Source organism: Manis pentadactyla, chromosome 3 (genome assembly GCF_030020395.1).
Source record: "Manis pentadactyla isolate mManPen7 chromosome 3, mManPen7.hap1, whole genome shotgun sequence".
NCBI lineage: Eukaryota > Metazoa > Chordata > Mammalia > Pholidota > Manidae > Manis > Manis pentadactyla.
In genome coordinates, this window is record NC_080021.1 from 9,233,467 (window position 1) to 9,255,556 (window position 22,090).

General features: G+C 48.1%; 1 long non-coding RNA gene across 1 annotated transcript; it reads right to left on the reverse strand.

Annotated features, from left to right (window-relative positions):
• Positions 1-1,409: 1,409 nt before the first annotated feature.
• LOC130682796 (uncharacterized) lies at positions 1,410-7,239 on the reverse strand. Its single transcript, XR_008996123.1, has 2 exons — positions 6,909-7,239; positions 1,410-1,725 (listed from the first exon to the last, which is right to left on the reverse strand). It is a non-coding gene; the product is annotated as an uncharacterized LOC130682796 (long non-coding RNA).
• Between the last annotated feature and the right edge of the window lie 14,851 nt (positions 7,240-22,090).

Here is a 22,090-nt window from a genome sequence, read left to right on the forward strand (position 1 = left end):
CTAAGTTCTTGCTTGACTGCAAAAGTCTGTCTGTTGCCTTCACACACAAAAGTAGCTTGGCTGGATTTTTGCATGTTTGGGGCCCCATTTCCTTCAAAATTTCTTTGCCATTCACTCTGGCAATTTAAACTGCTGGAGAAAAACCAGGAGGCAGCCTGGCTTTGTCCCCTTTTACACTTGGTTGGTTTTTTTTTACCCGAATTCCAAAGTCTTTTCCTGAGCGTTCAAGTTCGGTGACTGCATCCTGGCACAGGTTATTTGCAGGCATTTTCTTTTTTTTTTTTTTATGGGACTTTGCCCATTGAATCTGAATATTTATTTTAGGCGAGTTTCACTCTACTATATATATGAATAATTTTTCCCCGTTTTTCTGTTTTCTTTCTCAGAAACCCTAATTATGAAATCTTGGAGCTCTGTTCATCTTCTTTGTCTCTCTCTCCATTGTTTCACCTGACGCTTCTCACCGCTGGAGCAAGGAAAAAGGAGAAGCCAGGATCAGAAAGGAAAAAAAGGAAAGCAGATCTTTGAACACATCTTTTTCTTTTGCAGTCACAAAAAGTTTTTGCTTTTTCTTTGCATGAGATGGAAAGACATAGGAGACCAAGAAATAACTGTTATTGTTATTATTGCCTTTACTATTGCTGCTGTTAGCAAGATGGCTGCTGTGGTGTGCATTGCTCGGAGTTGATTGTTGACCATCCGTAGGGCTTAAACATGAACTTTTTTTTCCTGGGCTCCTAGATTGAATCCAGGCAGGGGTCTGATTTCTGTAATGTGTCAGTCCTAATCCTCCACCCACAAGAGCCAGGCAGAGTTGCCTCCCTGGACCACCCTCCTGGTCCCAGGCCCAAGATAAGTAGCAGAACTCAATCCAGGGGGCAGGAGCACACAGCTGAGTGTGTAGCCAGCAGGCAAGAACAACTGAAACCTGCTGGGTGCTGGCAATGTGTTGGCCCCTCTGCCCATTGTCTCAGTGGATGCTTCCAGCAAGTTACTGGCACATGTTTATCAGCTGACTTAAAGGAAGAGGGAAGGGCAGGGGCCAGGTGAGGGGTGGAGGGCAGCCCGTGACAGTCCCTTATGCAGAGTGATAATACCCGAGGAGTCAGGGACATGGCTGGAGAAGAGAATCTGGCAAATGGCTGCCAATTGTGCAAAGCTGGAAAAGCTAGCACAGGTGGGTCCTTACACAAAGATTAGGGCCATGGGGAAATGGGCCGCTAATGTAGGCAGCCAGAAAAAGGAGGGCAGGCCAGGCCAAATGTATAGGAAAGGAGCAAGTGCCTGGGGAACGTGTTCCTGGTAAAATGTATGAGGAGCAGAGAATGTCCAAAATGCCCGAGCAGAGTCAGTGAGCGATGCCAAGTCTTAGGCTGAGTTTCCCAAGAATCACACTCTAATGCAGGGAGCTGGGTGTAGGTAGTTTATTTGGGAAGTGATCTCAGGAAGCCAGGGGAGTGGGAAAGTGAGGCAGAGAAGAGAGGGACACGGTGCTGGGTGCATCCATGAGCAAGTTGCCACTGTGGACCTGGGGATCACTCCCCCAGGGCTCTCAGAGCCTGCAAAGAACCCGATGCAATGCCACCTCACTGGGGGTGATGAGCTGGATGTGCATTCACCAGTCCCATGTGCTGTTGGTTAAGGGTGGCTACTGGGACTCCCAGGCTCCAGCAGCCTGCTCCGTGCATGACTGAGTCTGTTCCTCTCAGGGGGACATCGCAGGTCCTGGGGAAAGAAGCAATCAGTCACTGAGCGAAAATGGGGCCAACATGGACAGCCTGAGCCACAGGCAGGGGTGCCAAAGTTTTTCCGGGGACATGGCTGCCAGCTCATGGAACCACGTGGGTCCTGATGGATTGCACACGATCCTGCCCTAACGCCAGGCCAGCTCACCCACTTCTGATCATCTTGGGGCTGTGGGAAGAAAAACTTTAGTGTGGATAAAGTGAAGGTTCCTGTGGCCCAGATTCTCACCTGGCCCTGGTTGGCTAGCTCATTGCACACATGTGGGCAATACATTGTTATTGACTCTATATAAAGAGCTCTGCCCAGTGCTCTGGGTGACATGGTGGCACAGCTGCAAGGCTGCAGGAGAGCAGAGCAGGGGCTGGAGTGGTGGCAGCGCCGAGGACAGAGACTGAGATGGCAGCGGGTAGAGAGACCCAGAAGCAGAGACCATCTTGCTGTGATTGACCTGCCACTGTGGAAATGAATTTGAGTATAACCTTTTCACCCGAAGAATGTTCTACTTGCATTTCTTTGGTCACATTGAATCCATAGTGAACTTGCCTGGGGCTGAAACCCATTAGCAAGGCATCTAGTCTGAAGGGCTTGGAGTCTCTCCCTGTCCCCCAGATGATGGTTTTCTGGGAAGGATATTCATTTTCAGCTTGACTGAGGGAACCATAAAACCAGCCTCCATCTGAACCATGTCCTGCCCATGCAATTCACACTGGGTGAAACTTTGTTTCCTGCCAATACATGTGGATATGTATTTCTCTTCCCTTTTTATCACTCTAGATGTAATACTTTCACATTATATAAAGTTTGGAAAATACAAAAATGTGGAAAGAAGGAAATAAATTACACCTGAAATCCCATCACCCAAAGATAAACATTGTTAACATTTTTGTGATCTGCCCTTCAGATGATTTTCATCACATGCATTTTTTAGATGATTGAAGTCATAGTTTATATGTAGTTATCTATTCTGCTTTTTTTAAACCTAACATAGCCTGAGCTCTTTTTTTCTTGTTAAATAAACCTTTGCAAACATGACTGTATGACTGCCTATCATTCCAACGTGTGGTTTATCTTGTCTCCTCAGTACGTAACGGCCGAACAGCAAGGTTGTACCAGATGTTTGCATTATCACACACACTCTGATGACTATCCTTATGTCCAGGACTCGCATCTCAGAATGTTTCCCTAAGATTCCATTCCTCAGATAGATTCTCAAGGAATGAGATGATGGTAGAGTACACAATGAGCCTCAAAGAAGGCACAGGGGGCAAGAAGCCAGAAGAGCGTGGCAAAGTCTACCAGCAAACTTCTTGAGAGCAAGGGAATCCCACTGGTCCATTTTAGTTGTGTTTCCCTTTAAATTAGTATTCTTAGAGACAAGGAGAGGTGAGGGAAAGGAAAAAGTATGCTATCTAAAATTTCCTTCACATACTCTCTTATAAGTGGAAAAATAGGTTAGAGATGGTTTCTAACATCATATACATCCTTTTGGTAATATAACTCAAATTTCTAAATGCACATATTGCCGAACAGCTGAACACCTATATCCCAAGTTCTTTTGTATCTGTGGCAACCATGTGACTAGGTTTTAGCCAATGGGAAGCCAGTAAAAGTATGTTATGGGATGTGGTAGACAGACTGTTAAAATTGCGCTCATGATCTTCACTTCCTGGGGTTCTCGTCTTTGTGTGATCTGCTCCCCTAGAGGAGGGTGGGAACTCTGGCTTACTTCTACATGTACAGAAATGGCAAAAGTGATTGTGCATGGTTATGTGAATATATGTACATATTTATGTACATAGGATGGTATTGTTTGTCTTACAAGGAAACTCCTCCTTGCTTGTTTGATGAAATAAGTGAACCTGTTAGGGAAACCCACATAAAAAGAAACTGCAGGTGGCTTCTAGGAGCTGAGAGAAGCCTCCATTTAACAAGCAGAAAGAAGTTGATGCCCTCAGTCCTGCAGCCTCAGGACTGGAATTCTTCAACAGAGCCATGTTCATTTGGAAGTAGGTTGTTCCCCAAGTTGAACCTCCAGGAAACTGCACAGAGCCCTAGGTGACACATGGATTCAGGTGTCGTGAGACCCTGAAGTACAGAACCCAGATAAGCTGTGCCTGAACTCCAGAAATTATGATATAATGGATATGTATTGTTTTAAGCTGCTAAGTTTGTGTTAATTTGTTATACAACAGTAGAAACCATGCATGAGATTTCCAGCAAATTGCCTTAAAGCGAGAGAGTGCCCCCCTTTGACCTGCCTCCTCCTGCTGGGTGTCTGGAATATGGGTGGTGGTGTGGCTGGAGCTGTAGCAGCCATCTCGGGACATGAGACCTGGAGGCTAAAAGCTGTGTGCTGAGGATGGAACAGGAGAAAGAGAAGCCTGGGTTCCTGGTAAGGCTGTTACACTGCCTTCATTGCTTGGCTGCCTCCCTCTGGGTTTCTTTTATACAAGAGAGAATCACTTCCCTCCTATTTAGGCCACTGTCTGGGATTTTCTGGCACAGACAACAAGAAAGAATGCTAACTGATGCTGTAATGCAGTGGGTAATGACCCAGGCTTAGAACTGGCCAGATTGGACTTGAATCTTCATCTGCTATTTCCCACTTGGGTGAGTCTGAGATTTTCCTTTACTCTTCCAAACCTGAGTTCCCCCATCTGTAAAATGGAGATAATCATAGCTCCTACCTCATAGGTTAGTGATGAGAATTAAAAGAAACAACACAAGTGCTTAACATTGCACCTGGCCCAATGTAAGTGTTTAATAAATTAGCTATTATTATTCTCATCAATATTATTCATTCAATAAGATGTACGGAATGCTTGCTAAATGCACTGTGCTAGGTGGCAGGGAAACAGCAGAATCCCTGTTCCCAAAGGGCTTACAGATTTCATTGGAATTTTGAGATACAAGTGAATGGAGCAGTCAGGTGCCGTGCTGGGGGACGTGCACGCTCTGAGGGCACCAGAAAGGAGGCACACACCCTCCTTGGGCAAAGGACCCATTAGAGAAGGCTCCACAATGGGTTAAATTCTCCAGTTAAAAGATGTGGATGTGCTGACTGGATGAGAAAAGAGGGTTCCAACGATATGCTGCCTACAAGAGACTCTCTTTAGATCCAAGGATGCACACAGGCTGAAATGAAAGGAGGGAAAAAGATATGAGTGGCCATCCTAATACCAGACAAAACCGATTTTAAGTCAAAAATGTCACAAGAGACAAAGAAGGCCATTATGTAATGACAAATGAGGCGATTCTCCAGGAAGATATAAAATTACAAATGTTCATGCACCAAACAGCAGAGCACCTAAATTTATGAAGCAAACACTGACTGCACTGAAGAGAGAAATAGACACCAACACAAAATAAAGTAGGAGACTTCCCAGGAGGCTCCACAGAAGGACTGACACTTGAGCTGAGACTTAAAATACCTGAAAAGATTCTCTAAGCTCATGGGATGAGGTAGTAATTATATCATAGAACACGTATACCAAGCAGTGTTCTAGGCTCTACCTACAGAAGTTGACTAAATCATCCCATTGTGCTTCAGAAGGAGGCGTATTATTTTGCCATCAGACCAATGAAGAAATAGAGGCCCAGACGGTAAGTCATATGCCCAAGGCCACACGGCTAGGAGGTGGGAGACCTGGGTTGCTGACTCCTGAACCGTGGCTCTCTACCACCTCCATGGGTCTGGCATGGCAGGCAGAGGGAAGCATGGAAGGAAAGGCACCAAGGCCTAAACATCCCAGTGGGGGTGGGGAGCTTGAGGTGTTCCAGGTAGCAGGAGAAGGGGTGCAAAGGGCCCATGGACAGAAAGGGCAGGGACAGAGCAGGGAGGGCTGGCCAGTCATGCTTAAGAGCTGGGCCTTTATGCAGAGGTCAGTGCAGGGCTTTCAAGGGTGTAAAACAGGGGGTCAAATCCTCAGCCTTGCCTTTTGGATAGATCACTCCTGCTTCAGAAGAGAGGAGGCACTGGAGGCCGAGGGAGAAGGTTGCAAGTAAAGGATGACGGTGATGGGAAGGGAGGAAACATGACTTGGAGAGAGATCCTCCCAGGTCAAGCAGCAGACACCCACTGCGCCCACTCTGTGCCAGACCCTGGGCTGGGTCCTGTGGGCACGTCAGCACTGGGAGGTCCTTCCATGGAGCCCTGTCCCTGGACAAGACCTGTCCGCCCCATGACAGTGTTATCGCTCCACTCCACAGGTGAAGCAGGCCGGAGTGGGAGTGGTTTCCCAATGGCCAAGCCATGGGCTGCTTTGGAACTTCAACTCAGCACAGAATTCTCTCCTCTGGACATTCCCAGTAGGTTTTGGCAAAAGTAAAGTGCTGGAGATGTATGGATCATTCAGGAGAGGAAGCCAGAGAAACAACAGCTTCATTCTGCAAGGGTCTGTTGGGTACCCACGGCCCTGCAAGGTGCTGGGGACTGAAGATGAAGAAGAGTCTGCCCCTGAGCTCACAGTTTCATGAGAGATACAGAGTTAAACCAGTAACTAGAGAATGTATGAGAGGCCCAGCCCTTAGCACCAGATATGCCTTTGTGGAAATGGTATCTATGATGAGATCAAAGCAGGGGGAGCTGTCTTTGCATGGCCTCTCTGTATCACACACACCCCTGCAGCCTGTGCTTGGCTCTCTTCAAAGCCCCAAGTCAAACTAGGGTGGCCCCTGTAATCTTGCAGCTACCAGAACTTGTAACTGAAGCCAGCCCTGCCAGGCTGCAGGGAGAGGCCGGAATGGCCCACTCATCTTTTTTCTTTATCATTCTCTGAAAGGCAGCTTAAGTAACCTGAAAACTGGCTTTCGTTATATCCAGAATAATATTCTTCCTTTGAGTATCTGAGACAAGCCCAAACAAACCATCCTCTGCACATGTTTTATCAGCTATTCTGAGTCAGAAATGCCAGCCACAGTGGGAAATAAATGGCCAAAGGAGCGTGCACAGTGGAGTAAACAGCACCACACGTGGCAGAGGGCACGTTCATCTGGGGGAGCCAGGAGAGCTGGCTCAGTGCCAGGAGTGTGGGTGGTGCAGATTCTCAGGAAGCTGGCAGAATTGAAGAGAAGCCTGTGGGAGCAGAATCAGGGGAAGAGCAGAAACCAGGGAGCCCCAAGGTCTCAGCACGATGTCTCATCAAGGCGCTGTAACCACTTACCGCAACCCCAGGGTCTTAAGGCGACGCATATCTAGCATCTTACGGTTCTGCAGGCGGGAGTTCAGAGGCAAGATGTCCGCAGGGCTGTGTTCCCTCTGGAGCCTCCAGGGGAGAATGGGATCCTGGCCTTCTCCAGCTTCTCAGGGCTGCCCACAGTCCTTGGCTCCCTGCCCCACCTCGCATCGCCTTTTCTCCCTCAGGGTCCATGGTCACGCCTCCACCTTGTACATCTGACTCTTATCCTCTGGCCTCCCTTTTCTAAGGACCCTTGGGATTGTATTGGTCCATTTCGAGATCCTTCGCAAACGGTAAAGTCCCATTCGCCATGTAAAATAACATATTCACTGATCTGGGGGATTGGGCGTGGGGGTGTCCTGCAGGGCTGAGGGGTGGGGGCTGAGGCTGATGTGAGGAGGAGCTTCCCAGAGCAGCACCAGCCGTCGCTGGCTCACCGTGACCGTGGGCTCCCTGCCCGCTCTCCAGGACTGACAGCCGGGCCCGAAACACCCTGCAGGGGCTTCATTACAATACCCACTTACACACAGAGGTGAGGAGAGAGAGGTTCAGAGAGGTTCAGGGAGGCTGAAATGTCTGGCCCAAGAGCACCCATGTAGTAGGTGGTCAAGTACAGAAACCCACCTTTAAAAGACTTTAAAAATCCACACAATAACTGAATCAAATGTTATGCTACTTTGTTTTTTTCTTCCCTATTTTGTTTTCCATGAAATTCAAGCCTGGGTGGGTAAAGAAAGGAATCTGATAAACTTGCTCCAGCCTGGAACTTTTCCCAGGTCCTGGGGGCAGAGAACCAAATTGTACAGACACACCCCTTTGGCCAGAAAGTTCTTTTAAACAGCCATTCTAGCTAGCTCAGTTCCTGCTGGTACCATGGGGAAGGGACCCCCTCAAGGTCAGAGTGGAGGGAGGAGCTAGCTCTTGTGGACACAAGGGCAGGTCTTCACCTCCCGGCAGCCCTGACCTGGAGACACAGAGCAGAGAGAGGCCAAGCAGCCTGCCTGAGCTCACACAGCCAGGAGGAGCAGGTCCCAGAGTACAGAGTCAGTGCTGCCAGGTCACAGAGCCCCTGTGACCAGACCCTGAAGCAGCTCTCCGAACAGAAGTGGCCTTGGAATCAAGGGTCCTGAGCCAAAGACTGTCCCCCAGGGGCTGGTGCCTCACTCCATCCCAGACCCGAGAATGTCTCTCCTTTTCCCTGACTTGCAGCAGCCTGAAGTTCCCAGGAAGAACCTCATGTGCAGAATTAACAACTCCGAGGAGCCCAGCAAACCCTGCCCCGGGAGACCTTGGCCTGCAAGCAGAACAAGAGTCTACATAGCACATTGTTTTATGGTTTCATTCCCCAACCCGCACAGAAACATTCCGTGGGCAGCCCCAGCCTGCTCCTCTGTGAAATGAGAACTTTGGGATGAGGAGGCTTTCGTGTGGAGCTGAGCGCTTGCTCAGGAAGCCTGGGGCACCTAGGGGAGTCTCTTGTGTGGGTCTTGGCACTGCCACTAACTTGCTGCATGACTTCAGGCAAGTTGCATCCCTTCTCTCAATCCAGCCACCTTGCCTGTTGGAGAAAGGGGACAGGAGGGGATTCAGGGGGTTGCTGCCGGTGACCTCCTCTCAGAGTCCTGGCCCAAAGAAGGCTGTGCCTCTGAAGAGGTCAACCCTGACCACCCCCACCACCCTTTGCCCTTTGGAACAAGAGCCCCATTGCATCTCTTTGGTAGCAGGCTCCAGTCATGGAAGGTGGGCAGGGCAGGGAAGGGGGTGGGGCAGGCAGCCGGTCCTGGGGCAGGGACCCCCCTCCCAATGGCTCAGGGGTTTCTCCTTGTCGGAGTCCTTCCCCTGCCTACCTGCAGCCCCACTTGGGGCTCACGCCACCCTGGCCACACTGACCTCCTTTCAGTTTCTCAAAGCAGAAAAACAATTCCTCCCCACTGGGCCCTGTCCTAGGTGATAAAAAGATTCAGACCCGGAGCACCTGGCCAGGACCTGGGCTAATTGCTTTTGTGCCTGTTTCCTCATTGGTCCCCAGGTGCCTTGGGACAGCTGCAACCAAGACCCCTCTGTTCTAGAGCTGGAGGACCCCGTGACCCAAAGGGAGGAACAAGAGAGAACGGTTATCTTCTGAGTTGAGGGCCATCCGTCCTTCTGTTTGGTGACCACTGGGGCCCTGCAGAAGAGAGACTCTTCTATTGTGTCAGAGAGGAGGGTGAGCGGATAAGAGAAGAGTGCCCAAGTCACATTGCTCGCATGCAGAGACCCTCTTTGCGAGTCAGGGGAAGCCCAGGGACCCTGTGGTGGGTTGAATGATGTCCCCACCCAGAACTTGTGGCTGTGGCCTTATTTGGACAAGGTCTTTGCTGATGTAATTAAGGGTCTGTAGAAGACAGACAGAGCCAGGGACCCAATGTCAGAGGTGCTTATGAGGAGCAGGAGATTTGAGACAAGGAGAGCCAGAGAAGGGGCTCCTGGGACAGGGGCAGAGACTGGAGGGATGCGCGTACGTGCCGAGGGACGCCCGGACTGCAGGCAGCCCCCAGAAGCTAGTGCTTCAGGCATGGGGCAGGTTCTCCACGGAGCCCCCAGAAGGACCCGACCCTGCCAGCCCCTGGGCGTTAGACTGGCCTCCAGACCTCTCACTCTGGTGATTCGTTACGGCAGTGCCGGAAAACTAATACAGACCCCTGATCAGAGGAACGTTTTTCAGAGCACACAGCCAAACACTTCGGAGGGGACAGGGAACCAACGACAGGAAACTTCCCTCTCCATCCCTGCACCCGACCCTGTGGGCTCTCTTGAGTAGTCGCACTTCCCCTGCTGCACCTGACAGCCAAGAGGAAGGGTGTGTGTGTGTGTGTGACACATGCATGTGCAGCCTATGTCTGTGTGACATGTGGTGTGGGTGGTGTGTCCGTGTTTGTGTAGTGTGAGTTCGGTATGTGGAGGTGTGTTACCTGTGAATGTCTGTGACATGGTATGTGTGTATGCAAGAACCAAGAGGAGTGGACTATGCAGGGGGACCATCTAGGACCCTCGGTGCGTCGCCCCTCCCTGCCCCAAGCCACCCTCCCAGGAGACAAAGCGCTCTCCCTAACGCCGAGAGCCTGGGCATTGTCACCACTCAGTGGCTGCACAGGTGGCAGAAATACAGGGGATGGGCGGAGGGGCAAAGGAACCTCAGAACCCAGTGGCAGGGACTGGGCCCTGCTGGCCTGCGTCTTTGTGGGCACCACGCCACCTTGCTGGCAGCTGGCAGGGAGGACACCACCATGGTTCCCAGAGGCCTCTCCTGACCTGGGGTCTCCTCCAGGACATCTATGCCCTCCAGACAGCCTGGCAGGGGCTGGCCAAACAGCTGTAGGCGGGTGGCCTTGCCACTACCTGCCCCCACCCTACCTTCTGCTGGTGCCAGGGCTGATGGCTTGCCCCACCCGGCCCAGGGCCTCAGCCACAAAGGAGGAGAGGAGCGTTTGTTGTGCTGTTAAAAATACCATGGGGAAGTCACACTTCCCTTTCGCCAAGGCAGCTGAGAGGCCCAGCGCAAGCTCTGAAGTCTCCAGAGACAGGGGCTGATGACCAGCCTCCCCCATTCCAGCCTAGTGGGAAATAGGAAGCTTCTCAAAGAGCTCAGTGCCATCTCCCCAGGCCCTGGGAGCTGCCACCTACCTCACATAGAACCCAGACTCCCCCCTGCCAGCTCAGAGGCCCTGAGGCTGTGGCCCCACTGCTTGGCCACACGGGCCTCCTTCCCCGCTGCCACCCAGCCCCGCCCTCTGCTCCCCTGGGCCTCTCACATGCTGATCCCTCTCCTGGAATGCTTTGCTTTCGCTCCCACGCTGCCTTGGCCTCCCTCCTTCCTCCCTTCACGTCTCGGCTTCAGTGCTTCCTTTCCAGAGCAGCTTTCCTTTAACCACATTCCTGAGGCAGCTCTCCCCTCCCACCCCTGCCATTTCTCAGCCTCTCCTTGGCCCTATGGTTTTCCTTCATCGCTTGTATCACTGTAACTCTGGTGGGGGAAGTATGTTCCCAGCCTGGAGTAAATAAACCTTTGAAGCCAAATCAGTCAAAGGGAGAAATAATCTGAGAGAAACCCGTTTACTACTTACAAGCAGTGGTCTATTTCTGCTCGCCTGTGTCTCTCACAACCTGGCTACATAAAAGCTCCCTAAACCTCTCTGATCCAGGTGCACATTCACTCCCCACGCCCCCTGTAATCACCTATTAATATGGGGATGGCCTACCTCTGTCTACCCCTTGGAAACACCTATCAATAAGGAGATGAACTGAAGCCAGGTGAGAGATTCTGGAAATATTGCAATTTTACCCACGATTACGATTATGAGTGTTTGTATGCCTTTTTGTTAGTTCACTGCTCACCACATTTTGCCCTCACAAGACTGTAATGTCACCAAGGGCAAGGATTATGTCTTTTCTATCCACCAGTTTTTTACTCAGCGAGTAGTTTCTGACACACAGCACAGGGCTGTACCAGTAGGATAAAACAAGTCATGCCTCAGGGACAAACATCCCTGGACCTCAGTGACTTAAAGCAATGAAGTTTTGTCCCTGCTCATGTTACATGTGCCCTGTGAGTGAGGGCGTGGCAGGAGCTTGAATCTGACCACCATAATCCCCTGGGGTTCGGGCTAATTGATGTGCTCATCTTGACCTTCATTTTTCCACAGTGGAAAGAAGGGGATGTGGAGAATCTGGATTTTAAAGTTTTCACCCAGATATGATATACTTCATTCCATTTCATTGACTGAAACAGCTGACCCAGCTGCAAAGAGCCAAAAGGAAATTGAAGCAAAATATTTCAGAACAGCCCTATGGTACACTGCCAAAATGGTCACAGTTGCCCAAGCCTTCTGCATCCGTGCCCTCGCGCTGTGATGTGAAGCTCGGCCCATTCAGAGGTGGAGTGTATTTCCCTACTCCTGGAATCCTGGCTGGCCCTGTGACCTGCTTTGGCAAAAAGAATGTGGCAGAAGTGATGCTGTAGAGCTTGACACTTAAGGCTCAGAGGCCATGAGTCATCCCGGTCATTCTCTTAGAACCTGGCCCAGCTTACTGGAGAATGAGAGACACACGGCCTAGTCACCAATGTCACCTCATCCCACAGCAAGCCAGCTGGCAGACAGTTGAGTGAGGACCTTCTGTAACAGCCAGCCTCCAGCTGCTCTAACAGAAAGCCCAGCCAAGATCAGCTGAAGGCTGACCGGATGCCCACCCCTACCCACTGACCCATAAGCTTGTGAGCGATAATAATGCTTACCATTTCAAGCTACAGAATTTTGGGGTGGTTTGTTACACAGCAGCAGCAAACTGTTATAAACCCTAATGTTCACATTTAGGTTGAATATAAATACTTGTTGAATGAACAGGGAGAGCAAAATAGCTTCTCTGCCTCTTTTGCCTTCTCTGCCAAGCCTAGGCAGCACTTCTAGGAACAGGGAATCCTGATTTAAAATATGAAGTCCCCTGTGGGTTGGTGGAGAGAAAACTTTCCTGCAAGGTCTAGATGTCATGCTGACTCTGCCACTCACCTGAGCGGGTCTTGGCTAAGTCATTTTTCCTTTGTCTCAGTTTTCCTGGATGAAAAATGAGGAGTCAGACTTGATGTCCTCCAATGGCCCCACCAGCCCTGCAGGCTGGAATCTTCTAAATTGTTTCCTGCAGGCTGGGATCTCCCAGAAAAGACATCACTGAATGACAGAGAGGACAAGATCTGGTGACTTCCTGGTGGCATCTTGGGCCAGCTGGATTGATCTGGAAATCATGGTTCCATCCCAAGGAGATGAGTCCGGCTGTCCTTGAGTTTAGGAGAACTCAAGACAGGAAGAACCCAATTTCCTTGGGGGCTTCCCATTGTCCTCAAGAGCTCACAGCCAAAATCAGACCCCACTAACACTTAAGCAAGCCCCTCCACTGAGCCGGACCCAGGGTTAAGCCCCCAGGACACAGACATGGTCACCCCAGTCCGCAGGTGATCAGGAGCCCTTGCTGTACTGCTGGAGGCACAGAGGGCTCCTCCTGAATTTAGGATTATACCTCAATTCTACTATGGAGCCCAGTAGCAGAATATTTTGGGGGCTTTTAATTTCACTTATTTTCAGTTTTCAGTTGAAAAATGTCCATTGGGTCCTTATTTGTATCTTCTCTTTCTTTGCTGAGATTTCCTGTTTCTTTGCTGAGACTTTCTATTTTTCCACTTGTTTCAAGCATGTTGGTAGTTGCTCACTGAAGCATTTTTAAGATTACAGCCCTAAAATCTTTGTCAGATAATTCTAACACCTCTTTCTTCATGGTCTTGGCATTGACTATCTTCTTTCAGTCAGTTTGAGAGTTTCCTGATTCCTTGACATGAGTGGTTTTTGGTAGAAAACTGGACATTTTCACATTATGTTATAGAGACTCTGGATCTTACTGACACCTTCTGTTTCATTTGGCTTTTTCTGACACCACTCCAGTGAGGAATGTGAGATACCCTGTGCTACCATATGGAAGTGGAGGTTTGGGTTTACAATTTGGCCTCTAAGGTAGGGATATTGGGAAGGAGCTTGCTGATTGGATCTCTGTTAGGCCTTGTAAGGCCTTAAGAGAGAGGGGAGGTAGGTGCAATTACTATCCCAGCTGTGACTAAGGGACAGCGAGGGCTTATTACTTGTTCCATCACACACCCACAATGTCACATGACAAGGGCTGGAACCTGCATCCAAGTGACTCCAGAGCATGAACTCTGACCCATTTTTCTCTATGGCCTCTCCATAGGGGTCATGATTATGCCTAATTCATCTCTGATTCCCTGGGGAGTGGGACAGGGCCTGGCTCACCGTAGGTGCTCAGCCCATGTGACAAACTGAAATGCCAATCACAGGGAGTGCAAACCGAGCACCTGAGGAAGTGAACACGCAGGCAGCATGGAGGAGTTTTCTGCAGGGTCAGGCTCCTGACCTGGCTTGGACCCACGACCTGCTGGAGTGTCGACTTCTTGCAAGCCCCTGGTTTCTAATTCCTTATCTGAAGGTTCTTCATTCTCTCTGCTACTTATTTCTGCCATTTGCCCTTGACTTCTCCCTACCTGGGACCAATTGGGCTTTGTCTCCACTGAGCCCTTACTGAACTCAAAGACAGACTTTCTGCAAGTGTGTGGTATCATCTACATTTTGCAAATGAAGACAACTGAGGACTACAGAGCTGAACTGGCTTGTTGAAGCTCCCAGATCTCTGTCTTCAGAGAACTCATCTAAGACAAATCCATAAACACCTACAAGGCTATCACATTCTAAATGAATGCAAACTCTGATTTTGGAGTCATGCAACTTAAAAATACAAAACATTTCAGTCATTGCAGTGTCAGTGCATACTCTGTCCACCTGGCCTTGGCCCTGGTCACGCCACCTCTCTTAGCCTCAGTTTCCCTATCTGTAAACTGGGGCTAATGAGACTTCAAGCTTCACTAAGGTAATATGTGTAACAGCACAAAGCACAGTGCCGGGGGTGCCATAGGCTATCAATAAGTCCCTTCCTACCCTGTGGAGTCCAGAGGAAGGAGAGATCACTGTGGGCCCATGGGATGATCACCCACCAGAGAGATGAGGCTCAGAAAGTCTCCGAGGAGATTCAGGATTAGACCATGAAGTGGAGGGCAGAACAAAGCAGTGACAGGGAAAGATGCTCTCTGGAAAGAGGCCCTGTGTGGAGGAGCCCTGGGTAGCCCACAGAACCTTAACAGGCCCTCCCAGCCCAGATTCCAACTTCAGTCTGAGAAGAGCCCAGAAGGATTCTGCAGCTGGGGAGGCAGGCCCTGGACGAGGGGAAAGCGCCGGGCTCTCTGTATGTATGAGCTCATTTTATTTTAGAGTTCACATATAAGTGAGATCCTACAGTATTTGTATTTCTTTACCTAACTTACTTCACTTAATGAACAATGCCCTCAAGGTCTATCCATGCTGTCGTAAGTGGCAGGATTTCCTTCTTTTGATATCTGAATAATATTTCACTGTATATATATATATATATATATATATATATATATATATATACTACATTTTCTTTATCCATTCATCCACCAATAGATACTTAATTGTGTTTTTTGTCTTGGCTATTGCAAATAATGTTGCAGTGAACATAAGGGGTGCAGATATCTTTACAGTTAGTGTTTTACTTTCTTTTGAGTAAATACCGAGAAGTGGAATTACTGGTTCATATAGTAGCTCTTCTTTAAATTTTTTGTAGAACCCCATACTGTTTTCCATAGTGGTTGCACAAATTTACATTTCTTTCAACAGTGCATGAGGGTTCCCTTTTCTCTACTTCCGTGCCAACAATTCTTATCTCACGTCTTATCGATATTAGCCATTCTAACTGGTGTGAGATGATATCTCATTGTGGTTTGGATTTGTATTTCCCTGATGATTACTGATGTGGAGCATCTCCTCGTGTGTCTGTTAGCCATCTGTATGTCTTCTTTGGAAAAATGTCTATTCAGAGCCTTTGCCCATTCTTAAACTGGATTTTTTTCTTTTTTTTTGCTATTGAGATTTTCATAAATTATTTCTTAGTATTTATTAAGGACTGATTCTATGCCTACTATGGGACAGGACAGAATGATTAATTCAATAGCCAGAACTTCCTGTCAGCTAGGATACTCCTACAGATGGCTAAATATTTTGAATATTGGCCCTGATACTTATTTACGTAACTGACAAATTCCTTGATCTACAGTCAAGTGGAAAGAAATCAATAGACACACAAATAATCTTTGATGAAATGGGTAGTGATAAGGTATATTAGAGAGGTTCAAAGTAAGACAAAGACCTAGGAAGAGAAGGTAAATTCAGAGGGTGGGTTTTTAGAAGGTTCCTGGTGGTGTAGGTTAATTCCAGCTGGGCTCTGGCAGGGCATGGCGCTCTACAGGGAGTGGGAAGGGGAGCCACAGGAAGTTGGCAGGTAGGAAATGGCTAGAGCTCAGACTGGTTCAAATCTGGGTACAGATCGATCCATGATGTAGAAGGTAAACTGAGAACTACTTTCTCCTCCTAGATGTCCAGGTCATTTCAGCCATGTGTCCGAGAAAGCCGCAGAAGGCTTTAGAGCAGGTGACTGCCTGAGTCTAAGCTGCCATTGGGAGGGCAGCCAGGCAAGGAGGAGAGGACCACTTCATGAGATGAGGCACCCACAGACAGGGCGGGATATGACCTCTTTGGGTGAGGGATAAAGAGGCAGGGAGATGGGAGACAGTTGGTCTCAGAAGCTGGTCACAGAAAAGAACACAGGACACAACCAGTATACCATGGGCAACTTAATGATGAGGCAAGGCTGAGGAGGACATGCTGGGCTTGCAGCAACAGCTAAAGGACATGCCAGAAGGGGAAGTCCAAGAGAGAGCCAGTACCTGGACCCCAAACTTAAAAAAACATGAGCATCTACTTCCAAAAGGAGGTTTCAGGGCTGCTGTTGGTCTGTGGTTTCTTGGCCATGATAAGATGTGGAAGCACAGCCCTGCATCTTGCCAGAGAAGCTAGAAGATGAGGGACCTCCAGCCCAAAACAAGCAGGGCCTCCATTTTCAGCCCCTATCCCAGGTGGGTCCTTTCTGCAACTGACCTGACTTGGACCCACGACCTGCTGGAGTGTTGACTTCTTGCAAGCCCCTGGTTTCTAATTCCTTATCTAAAGGTTCTTCATTCTCTCTGCTACTTATTTCTGCCATTTGCCCTTGACTTCTCCCTACCTGGGACCAATTGGGCTTTGTCTCCACTGAGCCCTTACTGAACTCAAAGACAGACTTCCTGCAAGTGTGTGGTATCATCTACATTTTGCAAATGAAGACAACTGAGGACTACAGAGCTGAACTGGCTTGTTGAAGCTCCCAGATCTCTGTCTTCAGAGAACTCATCTAAGACAAATCCATAAACACCTACAAGGCTATCACATTCTAAATGAATGCAAACTCTGATTATCTAGTCATGCAACTTAAAAATACAAACATTTCCAGTCAATGTGCAAAATGTGAAGCGATTCAAATTCTCCACCTTGTCCTCATCATGTATCAGTCACACAGTTTCCAAGTTGGCAGGTGGAGTGAGCTACACATTGTTTGTGCTATTATTGTGTATGTGTGCCGCTTTAGCTGGAAAACAGAAATGCTCATCAGCACCCTTGGCAGTTGGCAGCATTAGTCTTGAATTAATTTTGTATGTTTACAATTATGAATGATCTCTAGTAGCACATCCCTCTGAGGAGATCTTGACAGTGGATGTTACAGATGCATCCGTGTCCACACAGACCACCGAGGGCCACAGGGGAGAGCAATGCATCCACCTGGGAGAGGAGGGGCAAGTCAGGGAACAGCAATACCACATGGGGATTCACAAATGTCTTGATAGTAACAGGGAGAGGGACACCTTGGTTAAATGGCTGAGCCTGCTGTGCTGGTGGGAGGCCCTGTTGTGGATATCAGCTGATTATCTGAGGAGGTCCTTGGTCTACCACACTCACCTCAGTGGACAGAGATCTTATAACCCTGAGCTCTCCCGCCCTCACCAAAGCAGGGTCAGGCTGCTAATCACTGACCATCAGCATGTGATATGACAGCCCCACGGCCTCAAGATTCTGGTCTTGTATGAGGCTAAGAATTTGGAAGGCAAAGGTGCAGCCTGAGGAGTCAACTGGTGTCATCTACATGGGGTTCTCCTCCTCACATAAAGCAAAGGGGAAAAACTCAGTCCCCAGTGGTCCCTAAGACCGAATATTCTCACTGTCTGCAGAATCGCTCTCTAAGAAACCCTTACGTCCTCACCACTAAGCAATTTTATGAAGCATTTCACATCCAAGAATTCTTCTTGGAGGCAGAGAAAAGTCTTTAGGACTCCCCCCCCCCCAACCCCGTTCTACACAGCAGGAACCTGATGTTCAGAGAGATTAACTGACTTGCCTCGGGTCACATAGGTGCTTAGAGACAAAACCAGGACAAGACTTCAGGACCTTTCCCCTACGTGGGTTGCTTCTGTCCCATTAGCTGTTGGTGTATAGCAAGTGCCGTCAGTTGAATGTCAGGTAGGAGAACCAAATCTCTGACCCAAACCCACTGGCTTGGTGACTTCATGGCACATATATGCATCACTGGATTTGAACAAAGGCTCAGGGGAAATGTTGGACCTCTAAGGCTGTGCCTAATCTTGTGCCTTTTCTAACCCACTTGCTTCACATTTTACCTTCTGAAGATTAATGCATGTCTCCAGCCACCCAGCAAGAATAGGGAAAACGGTCATCATACATGCCCATGCCGTGCCAAGTGAAAATACAAAGAGAGGTCCCCAGGCCATGTGCTTTGCAGAGGTTATTCTATTGACTTTCTTGCAGATTTCTTTTACGTAGGTTCCATTCTCTTCTCTCTTTGCAAGACAGAAACGAAACTAGGAGAAGTGATATGGCCACGCCCCCTGCCCCCACCCCCACCCCCAACACACACACACCACCAGCCATGAGACAGACAGGATTCCATTTCAAGACTTTTTGGCTTTAGATTCCATGCTCTTTCTAATCCAAAGGATGACCTGCCCCCTTATATTGTCTAAACCATTGGCTTTAACTTTTAGTTTACCACCGAATTACCCTGTATTATAAGAGTGAGATTTCTTGCTAGGATCCCTCTTGGTGATGTAATGACCAAGTCAACAGGCCTCCTTGGAATGTCAGGAGGGGAAAAGCTTCTAGACACTGTATTCTATCAGCCTGTTTTTCTAAATACTGTCTCTACACAAGAGAGAGAGCCAGTGGAGAGACACTCATGGGAATGTGACTGGTCATGAGGAAGGAACCTTTCCAGGGAAAATAAATCAATGTTTAATGAGTAAGTGATTTCTTCCCTTGGTTGAGGACAGGCTGTGCACCTCCTTAGCCAACTTTATTTCCCGTTACTTCTCCCCAATGAGTCTTCAATCCCACCCTCATGCTCTCCTTTTCTAACTTCACACATTCCTAACTATGCTCCTGTGGCCATTGCTGTGGGTTTTCACGTCACCCCAAAGCTGAGTTTGTCGGAGGAGGGGCCCCACTGCTGTGAAATTCAGTCCTGGAGAATGACCGTCGTCAGATCAGGGACTGTGTCTGTTGCTCTTTGAACCCCCAGAGCCAGGTTCCTTGCCTGATGGCTAGTGCATGGCCACCTGTGAGAAGCATCTGAGTGTCAAGAGCCCCAAAGGGATAACATGGAATGCTGTTCCTGTGTCCGCCTTGGTGAGTCCCACTTATTCTTTGAAGAAGTAGGCCAGCTTTCGGAGACCCCAGAAGTTGGAACTCAGAATAGCAAGTGGAGGTTTCATAGTCATAATTATTCATGGTCATGATTAGAAGTGTCATTCTTCAAAAGGAAAAGACACTCTCATAGGAACAGATTGCAACACAATGCAAGAAAGAAAATTCTAGCAGTTGATAGTCTCTCCAGATGAAGAGAGGCAGTGAGCTCCCTGCTATCAGATATGTTCAAACAGAGACTGGTAGAGAACTATTTATATAAAGATCATATGGCTATCCCTTCAACAAATACTTAGTGCTACAGAACACTGGATAATAGGAGTGCAGAACTGGGTTTACAGCGAGGGTGATTCTGGAGGCATTGTTTCTACTGTCTTCTCTGGCGCATCATTTTTAGGACCTCTGTTGCCTCATCTACAAAAGGAAAAAGTGTGGGGAGGCTTGAAAAGGACAGGAACTAGTAATCCCCCTGTGGCAGTCTTTGCTAAAACACAGAAGTGCAGTGCTGAGGATATTCGTGCCAGATGTCTATTGCAGCAAGGTCTGTATTACTTGAAGAAAAGCAATTAGAATCCTCCTTTGTATATCAGGTTATATTAGAGATTTGTGTGTCCGGGGTGATCTTGATATATATTGTTAAGCAATTACTAAGTGTGGTATACAGCATGGCACCACCTTATATGCATACATACATAAATGATTCTTGCTATGAGCACATAGAAACTTGTAGAAAGATGTGATTATTAATACCAGTCATGTCAAGAAGCGGAACTAGAAGGGGAGGAGAAGTTATCAATTATAATTGGATCCAGGCCCATTCAATGGAAAACTCAAAATCCAGTGGCTTAAGTAAATAGGAGGTTTAGTTTTCTCTTACCAAAGGAAGTTCAGAAATAGATGGTCTAGAACTAACATGGTGGTCCTTTGATAGTCATCAACTCAGGCTCTGTCTTTCTGCGTCATCATCCTTGGCTAACGGCCTCTAGCCTCCAGGCCACCTGTGGTCTAAGATGCTCTAACAGTCCATCAAGACAGGCACGTGGAAGTTTATGCCTCTTTTAGGGAGCTGTCTCAGAAGTCCTACCAACTATTCAATTGCAAAAGAGGCTGGGAAATGTAATTTTTAAGTTGGACACAATAATTATATTGCATCATATTGTATTTTATTACATTGGGCAGCCCCAATAATATGAAAGTTTTGTTACTAAGAAAGAAATGGAGAATGGATATTGGATAGCCTGCCACAAGAAGATCATTAACTTCTTTGGAAATAGACTTCCGTGTTATCTAGCTAAACGCAATGCAAAGCAATTGCTTTACAATTTTAAACATCCAGTTAACGAAGGCTTTTAAAAGGGAAGGGAACTAACTTTTCCCAGCACACACCATGAGACAACCAGGCATTTCACACGTTGTCCCATTTAAACCTCATGGTAACCCCACGGGGGGTATGACGTCCCCTTCCCCTTCGCAAGAGGAGTCTGAGATGCAGAAATGTCCCAAAGTCCCATTGCTATGAGCATACAGAAACTTGTAGAAAGATGTGATTATTAATACCAGTCATGTCAAGAAGTGGGACTAGAAGGGGAGGAGAAGTTATCAATTATAATTGGATCCAGGCCCATTCAATGGAAAACTCAAAATCCAGTGGGTTAAGTAAATAGGAGGTTTACTTACCAAGGAGCAGAGCCAGGATTGGGATCCAGGTGTGTGTGATCATAAATTCTGTGCTATCATCTCTACCATTTTTAGGAAAGGGAAAAAACACAAACAACTCGTGTATGATTCTAGAGTCCTAGATTTGACAGGGGCCGTATTCCCCAACGAGATCATTAGGGTGAAGGCAGGAAGGTGAATACTGATACCTGTTTGACTTCTTGATCTCTGAGGGGCATTATCCTAGGTGAAGGCTTAGGACACTAACCTGTTTTTTCCTCTAGGGTGGATTCATTTCCCAGCAACATAAATCTTCCTTTTGTTTCCTTTTCTTTTTTTTGTTCCTTTTGTTCATTTTCATGCAAACATTCAGACAAAGACAAGGAGGTGGGAAATGTAGAACATACTGTCTCCTTTCTCCCCTCCTTTTTCTACAGCCTCAGTTTATAAGAGCGAGAAGGAGAAGAGCAGAGTCTTACGTAAACACTGGATCCTTTTGGATTTTCATTGATGTGAATTTGTGGGGGAATCTGGAGTGAATCCAAAGGGTAATATTATGCCGCAGAGATGCTGCCTGCTGCCTGCCGTGTGGGAAAGCGCAAGCACCGGGGGTATTTCCCTTGAAGCACTTCGGGCTCTAGATAGGACAGAAACAAAATCAAAGAGATTGCTTTCCTCTGTCCCGTACCAACCTGGGCCTCAACTCTTGGTCTCTGTCCTACCAGAGAAGCGCCCCCAGAGAAATATGAATACTGGTACTGAAGGGTAAGCTTCCTCTTCAAAGGAGAGGCTTTTTCACGCAGGGCTCCAGTTTGTCCCCTAGACATTCCAATAAGGGACCAGACATGCTTCTCACGGAAGCCCAGAGAACAAATGGAGTTTCTTCCCATCTGGGGCCCATTGGATATTGGCACACGGCTGGAGTTGCTGCCTGGGTGTGTTCTTGGGAGCATGGAAAGTTCACACCTGGGGAGTGTGGAGAGGCGTCGGCTTAACCTGGGGTGGAATCTCACCTTCATCCCTCACCAGCCGTGGGAACTGGACCGGTTGCTCAGCTCCCCTGGCCCAGGCTCACAAACTGTGAGAAGGGGCCAGTGAAGCTGTGTGTTCATGTTTCCTCCCTGTGTAGACTTACGTCCCTCAAGGGTGGGGGAGGTATCTTGCTCATCTCTGGGTGCATAAAAAGTTGCTGTGAGAATCAGAAAAAAAAAAATACATTAAACATTGTTCCCCGGTTTTTCTGTGGCTAGGAAA